Source organism: Oreochromis niloticus, linkage group LG10 (assembly GCF_001858045.2).
Source record: "Oreochromis niloticus isolate F11D_XX linkage group LG10, O_niloticus_UMD_NMBU, whole genome shotgun sequence".
Classification (NCBI taxonomy): domain Eukaryota; kingdom Metazoa; phylum Chordata; class Actinopteri; order Cichliformes; family Cichlidae; genus Oreochromis; species Oreochromis niloticus.
Window position 1 is genome coordinate 25,971,619 of NC_031975.2, and position 21,879 is coordinate 25,993,497.

At 40.6% G+C, this 21,879-nt stretch overlaps 1 protein-coding gene across 5 annotated transcripts in view; it reads right to left on the minus strand.

The window, feature by feature from the left end:
- Nucleotides 1-21,879, minus strand: part of gria4b (glutamate receptor, ionotropic, AMPA 4b) — a 155,354-nt gene that overhangs the window by 97,168 nt on the left and 36,307 nt on the right. The gene's annotated exons all lie outside the window — the stretch shown is intronic.

A 21,879-nucleotide genomic window follows, 5' to 3' on the forward strand; every position in this document is an offset into this window, starting at 1 on the left:
TATAAAGTTTTAGGCGGAAGATGTCAAATGCTCTATGCTCATTGTCTTCTCATAGGATTGATTGTTTTAATTTGGTTCAATTTAATTGTATTTAACACCAAACAGGTGCTTTATGTTGTAAGGTAAAGAATATAATACAGAGAAAACATTAAAAAAAAAAAAAAAAAAAATCACTTGGCGACAGTGGAAAGGGGAAAACTTAAGAGGAAGAAACCTCCGGAAGAACAAGGCTCAGAGAGGGGCACTCTTTCCTGTGGAGGAGCGCCAGAGAAAAATAATAACTAATGATCAAAGGCAGCGTGGTCACTGAAGTGACAAACAGTGAGTGAAAAAAATTAAATTATTGTGATTATGCTACAGTTTCATGTGCATTTAGTGTCATTTTAGACACATTTACAACACTTTCCCCTGATTTTTCTTCCACTTTTCTGATTTTTCACCATCACGAGTTGACCAAAGTGACACTGACACCAACTTTCCAAAGTTACAAGTAATCAAAACATTATTTTGCAACAGCAGCGTTTCAAGTAATTCTCCAAGGGATCATCATCTCTTAAACATGTTCGATTGTAGGAAGACATCTTCATCATCTCACCAAGAAGCCAGCAGCAGCATGAGCGGAGGTCTTTTATGAAAGAGGAAAGAAAGAAACGCCTTTGTGTCTGTAATAGTTTCAACGAGGTAAAAAAAAAAAATCAATACAGGCTATGTCTGAGCGGTCCAGATGAAAAGAAACCATCACTATCTGAACAACCGTACACAGCGCTCACGCTGGGCAGGCAGCCATTTTGAAAGGAACCACAGCAGCGCGCAATCCGTCTCACACAGTTCAACACCTCTCCCGACACAAATACTGTCAGACACAATACAGTGACTTCATTAAAGCCCGCATTACATTTATTTAAGGGTTCAATGGCGTGGCGGAACAAGTAACTTTTATGCCAGCTAACAAGTCAAAGTGAATACTACTGCAGCTGACCCTCAACAGTTAAACCCATAATTAGACATGGATTACTGCAGTTATATTAAGTCTCCCCTCCACTTAGCACGTGGTGAGTAATTCATATTTTAGATAATGCTGAAGTTAAATGCCCACACCATGACCAGCAATCCCATCAGCTGTGGCTTTGTTTTTGCCCTGATTACCATTGCACAATGTTGTATGCTGCAGATAAATACAGGATAGCCTTTATAGCAAAGCACTAAAGATGACATAAGCACAGCGTCAGCCACACTCTGAGGGAAACTTTCACAGGGTTTTTCTTGCATAAATGTGAATAAACCCTACATTTACATTCTTAGCATTTCTCAGAAACACAGCAACTCTCGCATGTAACAGAAAATGACAAAAATGCAGTACAGTTAAACTCCCCACCTCAAAAGCACACTGCTGCCTCCTTTCATTTCCTGTGGGTGTGCGCACACGTGTGTCAGCTTTAATAAGGTGCGCCTGCGTGCATTCAAGTGCACATTGCATGCGTGTACGTATGCATGCGCGCACGACTTTCCTTTGGCATCATACACAATCATGCGCAGAGAGAGACACACTAGACATCAGCGCTGTGCATCCCACTGACAGACCACGTCTCATGGCACACTCACATGCTTAAATGTACGCAGAAACACATGCATGCACGCACTGTCTGCTTGACTTTGTCTCCCACCATGCCCTGGGTTAAAGAGTGGTGGTGGTGGTTGTGGTGCTGGGTAGGAGGGGAGATGAAGCTCTGCACATCATTTACACACTCCTCTTCCTTCTACCCCCTCGGTGCACTCTCTCATTTTCCTTTCACCCTGTCATAAAACCAGGCAGCCTGAGATTGAATGCTAAGAGAATTAAAGGAGGTAACTATGACGCTCATGAACCTTTTAATATTAAATACCTTCAAATCTTCTCATTATCCTGTGAAAAAAAACACCTTCTGTTTTTTTGGCCCTATCAAAAAGGACAACCCGCTGAAATTCAAACAAAACAAACCCAGCGAACAGCAAGTAAACAACCAGCTAAACATATTTATGGATGTCTGTGTGGAATTTATTCAGAGAGCATCATTACAACCTTGCAGGAAACAAACATAATCGAATAAACTGCATCCAATCCATCAGATCTGAAGCTGTAAGCTCTACATACTGGCAAAGAGTTAGCGTGTATTGGTGACATGCAGAAAAACGCACAATCACAATCTGAACTGCAGCTAAACAATTACATTAAGCGCATACTCCTGCCAGTGGACTCCTACGTCCTATGTTGTTGCCCCTGTGGGAAAACAGATGGGTAAAATACAACCACATTGGTGAGTCAGCCATATAAAGTGCATCAGCACAGCAACGGCATACACTATATATCAGCACGTTAAACTTCTACATTAAATTTTTTTTAAAAACAACAACAAATATAACAGTTAGTAATGAAGTAGAGATCCTCGGAGGGATTGCCAAGAGGCACAAAACGCTCCAAAGTGTGAATAATGCAAGCACCGAGGGATGAGTGAACTAAACTCCTCGTAAATCCTTTACCACTTAGCATCAATAAAACATGAGCTAACTGGGGGGGAAAGAGAGGCAGAGATGGAGAGCAAGAGAGGGAGAGTTACAGGAGGATGATGAATAATAGCCAATCAAGGTGCTCCTATGGAAGAATGTCAGTGAAATAAAAACATTCGCAGGAATTTCACCAAAGGCATTTTTTATTCTCTATATATAAGACCTGAAATATTTCTTTGATTCATTACCTTCATGAGTAAATCACAGTATCAGACACATACGTCTTAAGATGCACAGAAAATTACCACATTTGATTCCTGGTAACTGGGTTCCTGGAATCAGACGGATTCCTTAATTTGTTTCTGGGATTTTAGTGAGGAAGTAAAAAAACAACAACAGATTTTCCTTTTTTAAAAATGACAGAGATTCCCTCCAAAAATTCTTGGACTGAGTAGAAACGATCACATGATCTCTGAACAAAGTATTCTGGGAGGAATGGGAGCACAACACGGCCAAACCATCCATCCTTGTCCTTAGCCACTGATCCAACTTGATTGGGATGAAGACTATAACAGCTGCAGGGGGAAATCCGGGACAGGTCAAGTATCATCATAGGGCTAACACAGAGAGACAGACCACCCCACAGTCTCAGATAGACAACCTACTGCCAATTTAAAATCCAATCCAACTGATCCAACAAGCATGTGTTTAGAAAGCCAGAAGAAACCAACAGAGTCACGAGGAGAACTCCACAAAAGAAGGACCACAGACCAGGAGGTTCGAACACGGTACTTCCTGTGAGGCAATAGTATTAACCACTTCACCTCCGATGGTGAGTGGTGAAAAAAATTTAATGTAGCAAAGTTAAAGAAAATTGAGTTTTACAGCTACTGATTTCACTCATCCTCCCACACACAAAAATAATGTTATTTATCCTATGAAACATAGAGCAAACTGTTTAAGCACTTTAGTTTAAATTCTTATTCATTACACAATACCACTTAAGGCTGGCATCTGTTCAGTCCTAAATTGACTCTGTGGCATGCCAACGACCCCATCACATAATGCCTGAGTCATAAAGTAATATCTTGAGCCACAAGAACAACAAGGAGTCATGCAACAGATGGTGAAGCTCCCACAGCCCCCTGACCTCAGCATCATGCAGGCAGTCTGGGATTATAGAGAGCGAAAAAAAGACAGATGAAGTTTAAAAAAAGAAGAAATATGACAAGTTCTCCAAGATGCTGGAACAACCAACCTGTAAAGTACTTTGAGAAACTGTGAGAAGTGGAGATGTTTAAAGGCGAAGTTACTCAAACCAAGAAAAGATGTGTCCACTTTTACTTTTTAGCTGCAATTTAGCTCCCATGTAAGTTTCATCTCCCTTTGGTTTGTTTATGATCCTCTCAGATCATCATAGCCCAAATAATTCAAGCAGCACGCCCCTTTCTCGCTTTGAAATAATCCTGAATCTAACAGTGTGATGTGCACAAAAATGACTGACAGACCTGCATAAGTCGCATGTGTCCGGCTAGCTCCCCAAAGATGATATTATTATGTTGGACTCACAAAAAAACCCTCAGTAGAGGACAAGTTCAGTTTGGCAGCTGCCATTTTCAAAAACATCCATGTTCATCACTTCATAAAAGTCTCGAGCTACCTGTCATTTCTCGATATGCTTCCAAGGTCATTTCTTAAAGTGGTCTTGAGCAAAAGTTCTCCAGGTTATCAGGTCTTTCAATCCAACCTTTGTAGCTGACCATTTTTAAAGAAATGTTTGTTTTTGTTTCTGTTGTTTATTTAATCACTTAACACTGACCTATGGATAAATTCAAGCATAAAAAACTTAACTAATGGGATGAATCAGCGGTGGATCGACACATTAGCACGATTTAGCAAAGAACCAATTTTAAATAGTATCTTCAGCCAAATTTGTGTAATAGACTAGTAGTAGCCTGTTGCACAAATAGGAAAAAAACCCCAGTAAAAACCTGACACAAGACATGAGAAATGCATCTGGCCCTTCATTTGATTGATCAACTGTTCACTGAAGCCTCAGAAATGGTCTCAGCTGAAGGTTGTGTGCCAAAAAGTCATTCTTAAGGAAGGAAACAGGAAGAAAAAGGTGAGCTATGCTGAATTTCACAAAATCAGCAGAAAAAGATCTGATAAATCCAACATTTTGGTTCGAATCGTTAATATGTGTGGAGGATGTCAGGAAAGAGGTACAACAGTGAGTGTCTACAGCTGTCTCTAAAACACAGTGGAGGCTCTGTTTTGATTTGTGGCTACATTTAAGGTGTTGGAGTTCTTGTAAAAATAGATAAACAAGAAAAATTACCATTAGATTTTGATCCACCATGGAAGACCATCTGGAAAGCGTCTGATTGGCAGCTTAATTTTTCAGCATGAAAATGATCCCAAACATGCTGTCAATGCAGTAAAAACATACCTTGATAGAAAAAAGACACAGTGGAACACTGAAGACTACTTGAGTTAATAAAAAGAAAGCTTTACTAAGAGAGTTCAGGCTGTGTGTAAGAATAAAGGAGGTCATCCCAAATACTGACTTTCAAGCTTGTTAGAATTATACAAGCTCTGTTGTTGCCTTATAAACTGTATTTCCATGTATGCTTGCATACATTCCATAAATCGCTGCACCCGCTTCCCATTTTCCCGGCAAAACATAAAGAAATGAGGTTTGACTCAAGACTTTTGGACAGTAATATACATTGCCACACATGTACATGCATCAAGACGGTGCTCATGCACAGTTAGAAGGCAGTCTGGGAGTACTCAGTATTTATATGGTAGGATTTTTCCTTTAAACGGTTTTTAAAACCGAAGCTTCGGATTGGTCCGATTGATTCTGACCGAGGATTTTAAACCCTTCAGACTTCATTAAAGTTCATTAAAGTTATTTTGTTTTTAGCTATAAGTTTGTCAGCCTCCAGTTTTCCTCCATTTGCTTACACTTTTAAAAACATTAAAGACAAGTAATCATGGACAAGAGAAAGGACTGTGTGTTGAACACTGTGAATCTTTAATTTCCCGCAGATGTAAATTAATTATACAGTCCAGGCATTCAAAAAAAACAACTCCTCATCAGAGGACAGTTTGACAGACAGGTGGCTGCCAAATACTGACAAAGTGTGAAAAACTGACTATTATATACTGAGCCCTGAGCTGGTGTCACTCTAAGACACGAATGAATATCTTAAGTTGGACTCTCCCTCATGAATACACGCTGTACCGCAACCTTCAGCTGCAGCAAATCGGTTTCTTAAAGCTCGATTAAAAACAAACTCTATTAAAATGAACTTTATGTGCACAATTAGCGTTTTCCCACTCCTCTCCATTAGTGCTAACCTGGTGAAAAAAAAAAAAAAAAATCACCAAGTGGCTGCCTCACATTAAAAGCCACCCTCCGTTTCCCTGGTTCAGTGACTTTAATGGGAATTAGCAGCAGTAGGAAATGTTGGATTTACATTTGCAATAACTTAATACAACTCTGACTCAGCTGTAGGAGTGGAAACGGTGACGATAACGTTAATGAAATAAAATGACAAGCAGTGATGCTAAATTACAGCCTGTTTCCTGCAAAGGCAATCTAAAGCCTACAGTACCACATGCAATCAAAATTATATAACTATAGATTCAAAATGCACTCATTGTCGTTCCAACCTAGAAACTGGAGCTGAACTTTCCTCCATTTTCTGCAAATTATCCGGGTCCAAATTGTAAGGGCAGGTCCTATGTCCTGGCCACCTTCTAGGACCTGCTCATAACACCTCAGGTGTGTTTGAAGCAAAACATTTACCACATTTAAGGTTGAGAAAGGGTTTATTTCATCCAAACCACTATCGTTTTAGTGCTGGACCCATCTCTGACTGAAAATGTGAATTTTAAAAAAAAATTTAAATGTAAAATCAGTGACGTCTAAAAATAACAGGATTGAGAAAGTATAAGAACCCCAGTTTAACTGGTGAAATTCTTATGGATTTGCTGCAGACTTTATTTGTCTTTGAAACTGAGAAAACACTGAAATGCGTCCTCTTAAAATTGAAAGAGTGCGGTTTTGTTGTGTGGAAACAACTTTTTATGAAATAGGGTTGAGAGTTGCCCTTCTCTCTTTCTGTTTGAGGTACGCTGCTACTGGAGGTTTCTTCTCATTAACCCTTTAAAAACTACAAAAAAGTATTTCTTGTTCCAACATAATGCGAAGGTGTCCCTTTTATCAGAGTACAGGCTTTTGTTTAAAAGCGAGAAATTGTTGTTTTTTCTTCCTGCACAGTCCAACACTTTCAACTTGAAAGCTGACCTAATAATATTCATGCGTGAGATTTTTTTCCACACTAACTTTTACAGTTTTCACAATAAAACAATTTCCAGACGTTTTTGCATCCCAGCTCTCCCTTCTCCGATCAGTTTGTCAAAAAAATGGAGCCTCAGCCATTGGTCAACTGTATGAAATTACCATAATAAACCGAACATCACTGCCAAGAACCGTTTGCCTGATTTAATTTAAACTAATATCACAAACAGTGGGAGAATTACAGTAACGCATAGATAGATGGGCTGGACTGGTGATGACATGTCTGGCCTTGTATTGTAGCACTTACCTACTTTATCTCAAGCAGTCAATGTCTTGTTAAATATTCAATGAAAACCAGCGTGTGATATATGTTGTCTAAGCAGAATAGACAAATTTACATTCATATTCATGTAAGAAAAAGAGGTCTCATGACAGTTTTTGGTCTCTTTTCCTCTCTAACTTGTTACCAGTAAAGCCAGGCCATCTGATTTCACAGTAAAAGGAGAAACCTTATTGAAAGGTTCAACACTTTATCTACTCTACAGCTGTAATTTGCCTAGAGTTATTAGCCCTAATGGTATGGGGAAAAAGAGAAGAAGGGGGAAAAAAGTCATTTTTTTAATTATTAAGAAATCTGTCACTAAAAATATTTATCCGTGTTGAAGATGAATGTAGTGAGGCTGGACGTTCCCAGGTGACTTTAAAGAGTAATTGTTTCTGGCTCAGCCGCAGACAGCCCTGGACCAATTTAACCCCTCTTGATTTATACATTTCATTAGTTCTTCTTTTCCTGTCTCATAACCTCCTACAGAGAAAATGACTGCACGAGGCAAGGTGTTTCTTATTTACAGCCTTCTCGCCCGAAGAGTCCACCCTACCTTCTTGTTTCTTCACAAGCTTCAAAATGATTGTGGTTTTAAATATAACACCTATCAGCCTAAATAGGTCCAACGCTCACGTGAAGCTGGAAGCCACACAGTCCAGTGAACACTCAGTGAGACATGCATAACTGCCCACATGGGAGCGTGTCAGCGAGAAGACGTTAGTAAGTAAGCTGCAGTATGGCTCCTCTCTTGATCAGCGGTGCTGCTGCTGCTGCTTTATAATTGTACCGACTGAGTTACAGCAGCTGTCAGACATTTCTTCGCTCCACGGCAAATTTGGCCATTATACTCAAGCGGTTCGTCTAGTACAGACATCACCTGTGTCACCACACAGCTGCTGTACAGTCCAGTGCACGGGAGGGGGGGCTCTGCATACGCAGTGGTATCACAAACATATGATCAAAGATGAAGAACAGGTTGGGATTACCATGTAATTTGATCATTATTGTCATGTTTTTTTTGATAATCAATTCTAATAAGTTTGGTAATGCATGACCCTTTGTTCAATTACTGACAGCTGACCTTATTCACTTAACACATGCATGCTGCCATAATGTAGTATGTAATATAACTATCCATGTGCTCAGTATGCTCCAAACACATTTATCTTTACTTCAGTGCTTCTGTGTCACTAATGTAAAACTAAAGCAAGCCTACACTAGTGATTCCCACAGATCCAGATTATGCTGGTGGTAGAGAGAGTGTTGTGCACGCTCATATGTCTGCATGTGTGCACTGTGCACAAACGTTGTCTTTAAATATTAAAATATTACATTGATAAGTTTCTACTTTTGGGGGAAATAAAGAAACATGCCTTCCCTTGTACTCCTTATATCAAGCCGCTGTTTATTAGTGTGCGTCTCTCATGACTTGATCCTACTGTTACTTCCTGTTTGTCATTTTCCCTGATTGCTTTCACCTGTGCTCCGTTTCTTCCCACATCTGTTCACTTACCCAGTAACCCTGTGTGTGTATAAACAGTGCTGCCTTGCCTTTGTCCTTTCCCAGTGTGTTTCCCCCCTCAGTGTTCTCCTTAGTTCATCTGGATTGTGTTCTTCATAGTGTGAACTCTGTGCATCAGCCTAATAAGCCTACTGTTTTAATTCAGTCTGCTTCTTGTGTATTGCATTTTGGATCCTAATCCTACAAAAATCTAAAAAAACAATATAAGCAACATAGTCAGCTGCTTTTTCAGTGAGTCTTTCATCCTGCAGATGAACTCCATCACCTTAGACAGAAGCATGAACCAGTTCTCCACCAGGATCTGGATAGAGTGGCCCTCCACTCCCTGCACCTCACAAAGATCCTGTCTACAGAATCAGTGGATTGATGTCAAGGAGTCTGTGAAGGTTCTCAGTCATCCAGGTCATCGTAGTCTAAGGAGCTTGAAAAGAAAAGCTAATTGTGACCTACACCCGTTTTCACACCTTGGCTCGTGTGATTAGGTAGAGGATCATTAGGGGGTCAATTGTCCCTCTTGGGGTGACACTCCCACAGGGCTTAAATCTGGGACTCTCCACCATTTAACCTTAGAACTGAAGAAGCTTCTCAGATGAGAGGTGAAACATCTTCAAGCAACTTAAAGAAGTCCAGATGTCAAGGAGGGAAGTTAGAAAACGTTAGGGGAACGGCCTTGGCTGCCTGTTTAGCAATGACTGAATTTTCACAATAAGAGCGAGGGAACCATTTCATACCAAACTGATAATAGACACCTTTATTTAACCAGGAAGTGAATCAGCATGCTTGTGAAGAGGATGTCCACGCAACCACGGGGGAACATGCAAACTCCATAAAGGAGCTCTCCCTGCGTTCAAAAACCCAGAACATTTGGCTGTATAGCAACAGCCAGGTCATTAGCCAACAAATGGACACAAAAAAATCTTCTAGTGTTCAACATTTGCCACAACCCTTGAATGCAGCACAGGCTACATCGCAGATGAACACCTGCACATGCAGAAATGTCACCATATGTGCTGACAGTGTCATCAAAGAGGAAAAGTAGCTGAGTGTGATACAGAACACTTCTCAAACACAGCTAGACACAACAAATGACACCATGTGGTATGTGTGTGTGTTTTTGTGTACATGTGTGAATAACTGTGCCAGCCTGTTAATGTATGACCATGTGCATTAGCAGCAGGGACTGTCTGCTTCTATGTAATATTTCTGCTGCCAATTCTGACTGGAGATTCTTTTATATGATACTTATTTCATCTCCTATTATATAGTAATATTAAATATTTTTGTATAATAGCACACAATGGTAAGAAAATGTCTGTGTGTGGGGTTTAGAGTGCAAATATAATGTGAACTTGAGCCACGCAGGGTCTTTGTGGGTTTGTGAGACCGTGTTAGCATGTTAGCTAATAGTTTATGACTCACTGGATTGACAGAAAGCACTGCATGGGCCTGGGGGCAGAGCTGCACCACGAGGCCTCCCTCTGCTGAGCTTAGTCAGGTGGCTGCTGGTTTGCTGTGAGCCCAGGGCCCAGCTCAGAGCTGGGCCCTGGGCTCTGACCGGCTACCCACAGATGAATATTATCGCTAACAGGATCTGTTTTAGGTCACAGAAGTGCACACATGTGCGCACACACACTGAGACATCATGGGAAAGGGCATTCAAAAAGAGGAAGCACACTGGTTCACTGATTTCTGAGACGGCGTGTCCACCCACACTCATACACACATAAACACAGGAAGACAACCGTGCCCGCACACGCACGCGTGCACATATACACTCGCAGAGCGCGGAGATTCTCGGTCTGAGGACAGCGGTTCTTTTTCGGCCGATGCTGTCAGATCCGCTCATCCTCAGAGATGCATGGGACTCACTGGGAACACGCATGCGTACACGTGCACGCACACACATCCAAATACTGGGGCTTCCTCGAGCTCTGTCTCCGGAGCATCAAAGTAAACAGTGCAAGAACAGGATTTGGGCAAACAAATGAATATTCATGACTCAGTCAGTGTGTGTGTGTGTGTGTGTGTGTGTGTGTGTGTCTGTATCAGAGGAGAAGCAAATCAAAGCTATGAGTCAGGAAAAGGAGAGACAAGAGGATTACAAGGTTTAGGGCAGTGAGAGGACAGGATATAAGAAGAGGGCAGGAAGTAGAGTGGTATCGCAGTAGCCACAACAGCCTAGGATCAAGATGCACTCGTTGCCTCCTTTCACCACTGCAGCTATACACTCCTCCTCCCTACATGATTCAACCTTCCTCCTCACTCTCTATATTTCAATTACATCATGCATTACACTTCCATTCATGACAATCTTACTCATGTGGATCCACTCAGGTGGCTCCTTTTTGTGAAGAATCATAGCGATGAGTGGGATTTTCATCACCAAATAATCCAGTGTCCTTCCTTCTAGCCTGTTGTGATGAGACAGATCTCAAGGACGCCTACAAACTAAAGATGCTTTTTTTCCCTCCATTGATTAAAACTTTGCTTTCATGAAAACATGCCTGAAGAACTAATTCAGGATAGCCCTGAAATCTCCTCCCCTTTTCATAGTTCCTGACCTCCACCTTTTGTCCCACCATCGGGATGATAGGACCACTACATTCTTATCCCAGAGGGGCTGAAACTCTTTTGTTTGTTGTGATTCAATCTCCTTTTTTAAAAAGCTCTTTTTACCTTAAGGCCACTGCAGTGGTAAAGCAGTGAAAACATAAATGGACAGAATGTTATGGGCTCTCTAGATGTATTGTACACTCCCAGGAGAGATTTTGTTAACATCTGCAGAGATGTTTTTGTGAGATACACATATCTTTATTTTAACATTTGGAGTGCTGACATTACAGAAAACCATCACCAACTTGCAGCTTGCTAACCCCTTTGAGCTCATTGTAGCGCTTGGATAATTGCTTTAAAATGTACAAAAGAAACTAACACCAGACACATAGTGCAGATGTCAGTGAGGCAGATTAGTGGAGCTGAAAACTATCAATCAGGTGGAGGCTAGAGCTGACTGTGTGTCTAACCTGTCAAAGAAAGCTGCCAAATACCCAAAAATCCAAACTTTGCACTTAATGTTTTTCCCCTAGTACAGCTGTCATGGGTAAAGACCACAGAAACCAAAACAGGACTTGAACTGCGATCTCCTGGTTGACAAACTTGTGACTAGCAGCTCACTTACCACTTCCACACCTCCTCTTGTTATCTCTTAGTGTCCAAAACTAAGACAGTGGTGCATGGATCAGCAACTTGTATGCTCAGCTTAGGTGCATGTTGACAAAGCCAGGCATCTTTCTGAGAAGTTTATGGATACTGAACTAGAACTTAGTGAATATTAAATTGACTTACATTGTATTGCCAAAATGATTCATTCGTCTTTCTTCACACAGATATTTTAATTTGAGTGACATTCCTTCCTTATTAATTAATGTTGTTTAATATGATGCCCACCCACCCTTTGCAGCTATAACAGCTTCAACTCTTCTGGGAAGGCTTTCCACAAGTTTTATGAGTGTGTTTATGGGAATCTTTGACCATTCTTCCAGAACCACATTTGTGAGGTTGGACAAGAAGGCCTGGAGTCTCTAATTCATCTCAAAGGTGCTCTTTTGTGTTTTTATGTGGCCTACTACTTCATGAACTAGTTGCTATCATTCCCAGTTGCTTCCAATTTGTTATAATACCGCTATGAGAGGACTGTGGAATATTCAGTAGCGAGAAAATGTCATTACTGGAGGTGTTGCACAGGTAGCGTCCAATCACAGAGCTGCTTGGAGCGCCTCCTTCTTTCACAAACATTTGTAGAAGTAGTCTGTAAGGCTAAGTGCTTGATTTTATACACCTGTGGCCATGGAATTGATTGGAATACCTGATTTTAATGATCGGGATGGGTGAGTGAAGACTTGTGGAAATAAATGTTGCTCTCTAGTCTCCTGGATGTGAATGGAGGCAGCTGTTATGTAACGCATTCAACGACTTTAAAAGGTGATAAAATGTCAAATTTTGAGTTTCCATCCTGCTCTGCTGCCCCTAAGCAGTCAAAATAATTAAAATTAATTAATGCACCTTTAAAAATATACCACTTTATTATTAACACAGATGCCCTGCAGCTCTAAAAGGGTCAGAATATAACCTTTCAATACAAGAGCATCGCTAACTTCAGCCTCGGAGAATTACCAAAGAAATGAACTGATCTGACAGTTTGTCACCAACGAGTGAACTTTGAAAACTTAACAAAGGTCAGATTTATTGCACGGTTGTTTGACTTGATTATTGCACAAGCGTGCTTAATATTTAGACAGCTGACAGTGTTATTATGAGGATTATTTGGGAAATTGTCTAAAAAATAATGTGATATATTAGGAGAAAAAAAAACATTTCATGTACATTGCTATGGGATCCGGTCCCACCACTGCTGGCGCACAGCTGACACGTTTTGTCCTGCCGCTACCTTGCACTAACCACTGTAGAGATTTGTCCTATTTTTAGAAAGCGCTGAAAGCAGCTCAGACATGCAGAAAATATCAAAAAGCACACAATATACTTGCAGAGTTATCCAGCAAAGGCGCGGGAGAGGGGGGAAGTAGGAGGGCAGGCAGTTATTTACAACTTAAAGGTAAGCGTCAGTTTGGATTGCCAGGGAATGCCAGGAGGAGCTTCTGCTTCTCTGCTGCATTTTATCGAAGTGAGGGGGGGAAGCAGAGAAAATGCAGGGCGCCTCTGTAAATTCTGTATATGCCGCTGATGATAAATCTACAGAGGGTGCCTATGGACTCAGAGCTAATAACAAGCTATGCAATAAAACGAGAAATCCAATACATTCCAGTAACAAGGTCATCATTCAGTGGCAACAATAATGGCCCAGAAGACTCACATTGCAGCCCATTAAATGTATGCTTGTAGTACACAATGCAATCTATTCTTTTCACATTTGTTATTTTTGTATTAGCTTATGTCAAACAAACTGTCAGAACGGGTATCAAATGATCACTCAGTGCCTCTGAGAGAGAGCTGACTTTGGACAACGATCCAAAAAAAGACTAAAACAGAGAAATACTAAATATCTCTGAGAGCAGTGCTGCAGAAACTACACGTCTGTGCAGACTTACTAACACAAGAAAACAAAACAAAACACATTTTTAAAGGTGAACGTGCACAAAAGCGATTAATGTAGTAATGAGATGCTTTCTCCCTTCGGTGGTGGTGAACACTAAGGTCAAAAGACATCAAGCAGCAATGACCTTCAGGCTTGCCAGCAACTCTCTCTCTCTCACACACACACACACACACACACACACACACACACACAGGCACACATATGACATACAGCCTAAATGCCTGTGATAATGTATGAGAGATTAGATGTGAGCTTAGATGAGACCATAAATGGAAGGAAAATGCAGGAAATACAAAAGGCATCTTCACTCAAAATGTTAGATGCAAATTAGCACTAAGCAGCTATATCACCATCACTCTTGGGTACCTATTATGCTAATTTCTAGCTCGATATTATTATTCCTGCACTTTACTCGAGTAGCGCAATTGGTGGCCTTGGTGCAGTTGTCAGTTCATCCACTGTCAGAAAAAATTTGAATTAGCTTGTTGTCCTCTTCCTTTCTTTAAGCCATCCTTCATCTGATTGGATGTCCCTCCTAAACAGAAGGTTTGAACAGCAGGTGGGAAGGGTTGCTGCACTCATACCCAGTACTGTGTGCCTGAGGTGGCCATGTTTGGGATATCTGCTGCCAATGACATCATGAAGAGTGAAAGACTCGGAGCTAGTAGAAAGAGTAGTAAAAAGCAAAACCAAAAAAAGACTTTGACCTCAATATTTGTAACTTTGGCCATGTTTAATATGAGTATCTGAATCCTGTTTATCCTGTTTAGGAGCTTTTGTTTTATGTGTTATTTTGTTTTCGCTCACTGATTAATTTTAGTTTCTGCTGAGCTTAATCTATCAGTTTAAGTCTAAATATGCCCTTTCATAACATTAAAACTGCACGTTTAAAAATGACCCTTACATTATATATGTGAAATGTCTATAGCTTTGGAAAAATGTTGGAGTTGGGAAATGTGCCGGAATACTCATGGGAATATTATCAATAAGCATTGAGACCACCCAATACAGGTGAAGCCGATGACAAAGTCATCGGCTTCACCAAACCAAAATTTATGTAAAACTATCATCATCGATCCAAGACATTTACTGACCAACGAAGTCCAACCTCTACAAGACTAAAGGGCAACACGCAGCAGCAGCATCTGCTACATGTCAGAACACTTGCACCCATTGTTTTCTCTGTAACCAGCACCTGCAGTGTCTCCATGTATATCAAACTGACAGCTTATTCACTCACATCCGGGGTCCCTAGATGGCACCTTTAACTACCATACTTTACCTTCAGTACTGCTTTGCATGTGTAGGTTTTGTGCATGAAAACTGACATCTATGTGTACTGGACAAGTCTGTAGTCCACCTAGCAACTATATGAGCCTTTGCTTATACATAGTGCCCCAATTCTAGAAAAGTTAAAAACTACATTTTATTTACCTTCTTTTGAGAGTAGAACACAAAAAACATATCAAACGTTTAAACTGAGAAAATGTATAATTTAGTACAGTTGTGAAAAGCTGGGATATGGCCGTGTTTACCACTGCATAGCATCCCCTCTTCTTTTAACAACAGTCTGTAGCAGTCTGGGAACGTATGTTGTCCAATTCTAGTCTGACAGAAGCTGCTCAACTGTAACAGGTCTGGATTGCAGGCAGCTCAGTTCAGAACCTGGACCTGGAAAAGGTCCAGATATGCAAGCTGCCAGTTCCATAGGCACTAATACACCCTCATACCATCAGGCACGCAGGCTTTTCAACTGAGCGCTGATAGCAAGCCGGATTGTCTCCACGGAACAGTTTTCTGATTTTCCACAGTCCATTGTAAATGAGCGTTGGGGCAGAGGAGATGGCAGCATTCTTGGATCATGTTCACATCTGATTACTTTTTTGCACTACAGAGCTTCAACCTGCATTTGTGGATGGCATGATGAACTGTGTTCACAAGCAGTGTTTTCTGACCCTATGTACTAATTTCAATGACAGAATCGTGTTTGTTCTTAAAGCAGTGTCACCTAAGTACTGATTTATGACCTTGTCCCGCTGCGCCTGTTTCTTCAGATTTGCTGAATCTTGCAATGATATTATGAACCGTACATGATGAAATATTCAGTCTTTGCAATATTACATTGAGGAACATTTTTCTGAAACTTTTCCACAATTTATAGAAACATTTTTCTCTTTTTATTCCCAAGCATGTTATTGACCTGCTGCCTATTAACATAATTAGTAGCAAAATGTTCCTCCAGCTGTTTCTTTTTTAGCTCTGTCGCCATCAAATTTAAATTTTTTTTACTGAAATATTAAATGTCTTAGTTTAAACACTTGATATGTGTTTTTATGTTCAGTTGCGAATAAAATACAAGTTTATGACACATCAAATCGTTGCACTGTTTTTTTTTTAATTTACATTTTAGACTTTGTCGCAACTTTTTTGACTGAACGGCTGTAATTGCCACACTTGTGGCAGAAGAAAAAAACTCCTATAGCATATTTTAAACAGCATTGTATACTGGGGTTTCATTTAATCAAACATGATGTACCTTTTCTTTAAATAATAGGAAATAAAAGGAAAATAAATGGATTTCTATCAAAGATGGCAACAAACTCACTGCCTTTACTGTAACCAGTAAAAATGTTCAGTGCCATGCAGACTGAACCCCCCCAAAAGGCCATTTTAAGCCTGTAACATGCAGCGATTTAGCAATTGGTCTGTTTTTCGTTGGTCACTGCCTTAGTTCAGAGTGTTAGCATGCTAACACTGCTAATGGACACAATTATAAAACTGTCTTACTGCTGAGGCTGATGGGAATTTTTAAAATTTTTAAACGACTGTTGGCTCTACACGGAGAGATGGAGGGATAACAACACCAGCCTTGCATTTAACTTTATTTACTTATGCCAGTGACAATGTCAGCAGTGTAACAGGGGACTGGACCACGGTCAGATTAACAATGACCTTGAATAATCTGTCTGTACCTTTGAGATGAGAATACTTCAGAGGTTATGGGAGAAGCTTAGAGAGTGAGAGTAAGCGACTGTGACGTCACACCACAGGAGAGAGAAAGCAAGAAAACGGCATGAATGAGGGGAGAGAGACTGAGGAGAGGAAGTGGTGATTGAGTGACTGAGCTTGAAAAGCATGCCTCCATTTAAACACCGCCACAACTTGTAACCAGATGGGAGGGTTAATGAGAAAAGAGTCATGCCTGAACATGATGCCTCAGTGTTGGGTTGCACCACTGGGGAGCAGTGAAAGACCCAACGGGGAGCGTGCATATGTGCATGTGTGCGTGTCGTGGGTTTACTGTACGCGGATGTGTGCGATGAAGGATTGAAGGTTAAAGCTAAAAACTGCATCACTGGCAAACAACCATCTGGGCACTCACAGGAGTGTGGACGCCCAATCTATCACATACACACAGAAGCACGGAGCTGTTACCAGGTTCTTAAGAGTAATTGTTGAGAGAGAGACATTCCCCTTTTTCCCCAATCCTTCCTGGGGCTTAAACCGCCAACTGCCAAGTGCTCTCACGCGCAGCTCCCTCACACTTTCTCCGTTACTGTTTTGAAATATGCAGCGACTGTAAAGTTAAACACCATGCAATATTAAATCTGTGATCGTGAATAATACAGAGCTCGTGTTGCTTTTACACGCCTCACCACGCGACATGAATTGTATTCACGCTGCACAATCAAACGCTCTCACCTTGAAAATGCTGGCCTGTGTTGTAACATGGTAATGGTTTTTTGCACAGTGTTAAAGCGAGGATGCTACTTGTGCACTTTTAATTCACTATATTCCCCTAGCATCCACAATGTTCAAAGGAATTTAAATGTTTGATCCCTGAGCTTGATAATCTTCTCCTCACTTTGTTTACAGGCTTACGGCTGAGTTAGCCCACAGCAGCACGCATGCAGCATTTTTAGAGCCGTCAGAAAAATAATTTAGGATGTCAGCACAGCGTGAATGTTCCAGCACTGTTACCTGAAAGTTACCTTCTTAAATACACAGGAAAGACTAAGTGGCCCAGGGGCGGAAAAGAAAAAGGACATGGAGTGGCTACTCATCAGCATTTCCTTAACCCTTAGCCGCCCTCAATGTTCGCATGACAACTACACCCATGGCAGGGATATTAAAGCTCTGGCTCACACCTGGACACAAGAATTCTTTCACCACAAACTGTCAAATTTCAAATAATATGAAAATTAAATGCTAAAGGGATGGTAGCCCATTGATCAAGTATTTTCATGGCAGTTTAAGGGTAGTTGAGTGAGTCAATTTGAAGTTTGGGATGTCAGAACACTGAATGTTTAAGTCTTAAACACTCGGGGTTGAACTCACCATCCCCTTCAAGTTTATGTTTAATTTGGGTTGGCTGTAGCTCAGGAGGTAGAGCAGGTCATCTATAATCGGAAGGTTGGTGGTTTGAACCAATTGCATTATAAATGTGTTTGAATGTTGGATAGAAAACACTTACATAGAAATAGTGAGATACCATAGAAGGACTTTGAGTGATTAGGTAGAGGAGAAAAGCACCATTCGTGTGTCCCCTCAAATCCCCAAATGAAGCCTTTAACTGTGACAGGTTGGATAGTAGAGATTTAGTTTACACCTGAACACAAGAACATGTTTCCCTATAAGAATAACAACTGCTAAAGAGACTGTACTCATTTGGTCCACGATTCCCTAATACCACAGCTTGTGGCTCCAGTGTCTAATACAACATTATTGGGTTTCAACTGGCCTAGATTTAAAAGTTTTGGAAAAAATGCTATTGCTTTGATCTGCTGCAGAGGCGTTTATAACTGTGCACGGCAGCACTGCAGACAAACAGGCTAAAGGATGTTGTTGGGCTCACCATACTGCACCATAATAAAGTTGGCAATGTACTGTAGATATGCACTTTCAACTGGCCTGTGTTGCAGAACGGTTTACTTGATGCCTGTGGAAGGGGCACCAAGTGAAATGTCACCTTCAATCCTCACGGGAAAAGTGGGCTGAGTTCCAAACCAGATATTGTACCTCCATCTGTTATCCCCTGTGTTTTCTGCCCTTTGTCTACTTCTTTTTCTCCATACTTTTCTGCTGCCAGATGAATGTGAAAACTGGTTTTCCCAGCAGCCCGGTCCTTTCTCCGCTCTGTATTTGTTCTGCTACTAATGTACTTCCTTTCTCGCTGTGGAGAAGAGATGACATGGTGGTGCTTTGGTGTCTCTCCTCCTTCTGCTACTGCTACACTTCAGCAAAGCCACAGTGAATTGGTTCAGCCTGTGTGTTTAATTGCTTTCCGCTTTAAAGAAGTCTCCCCGCTGGTCCAGACAGAGAAATTCATACAACTGGGGCAAGACTCATAAAGTACTACTGTGGTATTTTATTTGAGAAAGAACCCAGACTCCACAAAATAATCTGCTTCCAAAGAATTGGAAGTTGGTGATCATGAAGTTGCTTGTCTTGTTAATAAGCATAGGAACAATAGCTGTTTATGCAAAAGTGACCAACCTAGTGTTTGCTACCCCTGGTGGTGCAAATTAATGCAACAAAAAAGGACAGAAATCAGAGAAAGAGGATGAAAATGGTGGAATAATCAAAGTTTTTAGATGATTCCTATTTGTGGCACCATCATTGCAATCACTTTAAAGCAACACATGAACCTCCTTTGCATGCCACCTACGTTTTGCAGCTGCACAGAAAAGGCTGAAAAATGACTGAAAGGCTGGTTGTTATGCACTTTGGTGGGCAGCAGAACAAAAACCCCTCTGCCTTTCGCTTATCTTAGTGCCTAACATTTGACATTTCATCCCCTCTGAAAAAGGCTCTATTGTACAAAAAACAAATTAAAGGTTGTTTTATTTGGTTCCTATTGTTGGCTGTAATGGAAAGTTCTACCTTTACAAGTTTAATTTATACTATTATCAACATCTGCTAGTGAAAACTGTCAGCGTCAGAGGTAAAATAAAGCATTTTTATGGTTTTAAAAAGTCATTTTGCTTCTGTCATCGTGACATTTTGTTCAACGACAGCCCCTTTAGATATTTCTAAATCCATCTTTCCTCAAAGTGTGGATTACCTTCTGCCTTCTAGCAGCCTGCATAGGAAGCTATTTATTTAAAATGTGCATTATTTATTACCACTTACTTCACTTGGCTCCAGGTGTGGCCCCTGGGTTCACCTTCAGATGATCAAAATATTAATGAATAATGCAAATTTGCTCACACTTCATTCTTTCCTTGAGTAATAGCTGCGTAACATCAGACACAGCAGTCTATGAGTCTGATCCTGAATGTGAATGGGAAGAAGTAGAGCTGAGACTAGAGCACTAACGATGTGTCTAAGTTACTTAAACTATGTTTCTACAATTTGATTTGCCTGAAAAAAATGAGTTTCAAACATTTGCTATTAGTTTAACTCGTGAACAACCGGCAAACATCTGACTGGTTTTATTTATTTATTTTTTAGTTATTCAGCGACAAATATTTTGTCAAAACTACCGTGGATCGTTCTTCGCACTCAGGTAAGAAATGAAAAAGACTGACAAATGACCATCCCATCATCAATTCAATATGCTTCAGCATACCCAGCCTTTTCATTAGGTACACCTCCTCAACTATTCGCTAATGCAAATACCCAACAAGTTAATGACATGGCAGCAGCTCGGGGCATTCAGTCATGCAGACATGGCCAAGAAAGCCTGCTGAAGTTCAAACTGAGCATTAAAATTCAGTGAAAAAAAGATGATGTCAGTGACTTTGAACGTGGCGTGGTTTTGCCACAAAGGCCGGGCTCCGAGTATTTCAGAAGAGGCTCATCTGCTGGGATTTTCCCACACAAACATCTCTAGAGTTTACAAAGAATCACGCTCGGATATGGTGTAATGGTGGCACACTTTGGGCTACTTAGTACCCCCACAGCCTACCTGAGTATTGCTGCTGACCATAGCTCCTTATGATAACAGCATATCGGTTGCTTCCAACAAGATAATTGACCATCTCACAAAGCTCAAACCAGTCCAAACTGGTTTCCTGAACACACCTCCTAATTATGTGAGGTGTCATCTCCTGTCTATTGGTAAAAAAAAAAAAAGAGAAAGAATAATAACCTTGCATTTAAACAATCTATTGCATAACACAAGTCAGTTTTTTTAAACTAGATAAAAACTTGGACTTATGGATGAACTTACTGGAATTTGGTGATGAAGGGTCAAGGTCACCAATACTCTTACACTCTCTTAATTCTTCTGAATGTTTTATCTCAGGAAAATGTGACGTGAACTTCATTGCATCTGGTATAAACCTTGGAACTGATTATAATTTGGTGCTTAAAGGTCAATGTAAAGTAAAAAAAAAAAAAAAGACAATCTTGGGCCATATTTTTAAGAATTAATACATGAGAACAAAGTTGCAACCAAATGTCTAATAGGAGAACTGTGATGAAATGATTGACATTTTATATCTAAAAGGTCAACATTGAACATAATAATGATTGTTACACATTCAATTTTTAGCCATTATTAAATGTCAAAACTCTTGTAGAGCGTCTACACACATTTTCTTGGATACTGGACTTAATGACACTTACATTATTTGTCCATCCATGAAATTTTAGCATCACTCATTACCCATCTCTAGGATGTACATGGAAACTTGACTGTTTGGTCAACACCAAGTCGGCAAATCTACATTAATCTGACCAAAATCCACAGTTTGGTCAACTCATAAAAAACTGCCATGAAAAGAAATACCAAAGAAATAAAAAGTGTGTGATTCTCCTGTGTATCTGCAGACTCCAACATGGATGCAATCATGCATGTCCTACCACCCACAGTTGGGCGGACGAGATTGACACATTACTTAAATGGTTCACAATGTGAAAGCAGAGTTAGGCATTAGTTGTCCAATCATCAAAACAGTAGGTGCCGAGTGCAAGTATGGTCATTGTACCTCATTTAACGGTCCAAAGAGTCACTTTTCTTCACAATGTGAAATTACCCCGAATGTTTGCTGCAGTCTGCATCAGCATCACAGGAATTCTTTATCATGGCTGTCACCCTTTAAGCTCCCAGCTTCTCGAGCAGATCTGCCTTTATTGCCAGGCTATGAGCTTTGGAAGACAGCTGGACCTCTTCG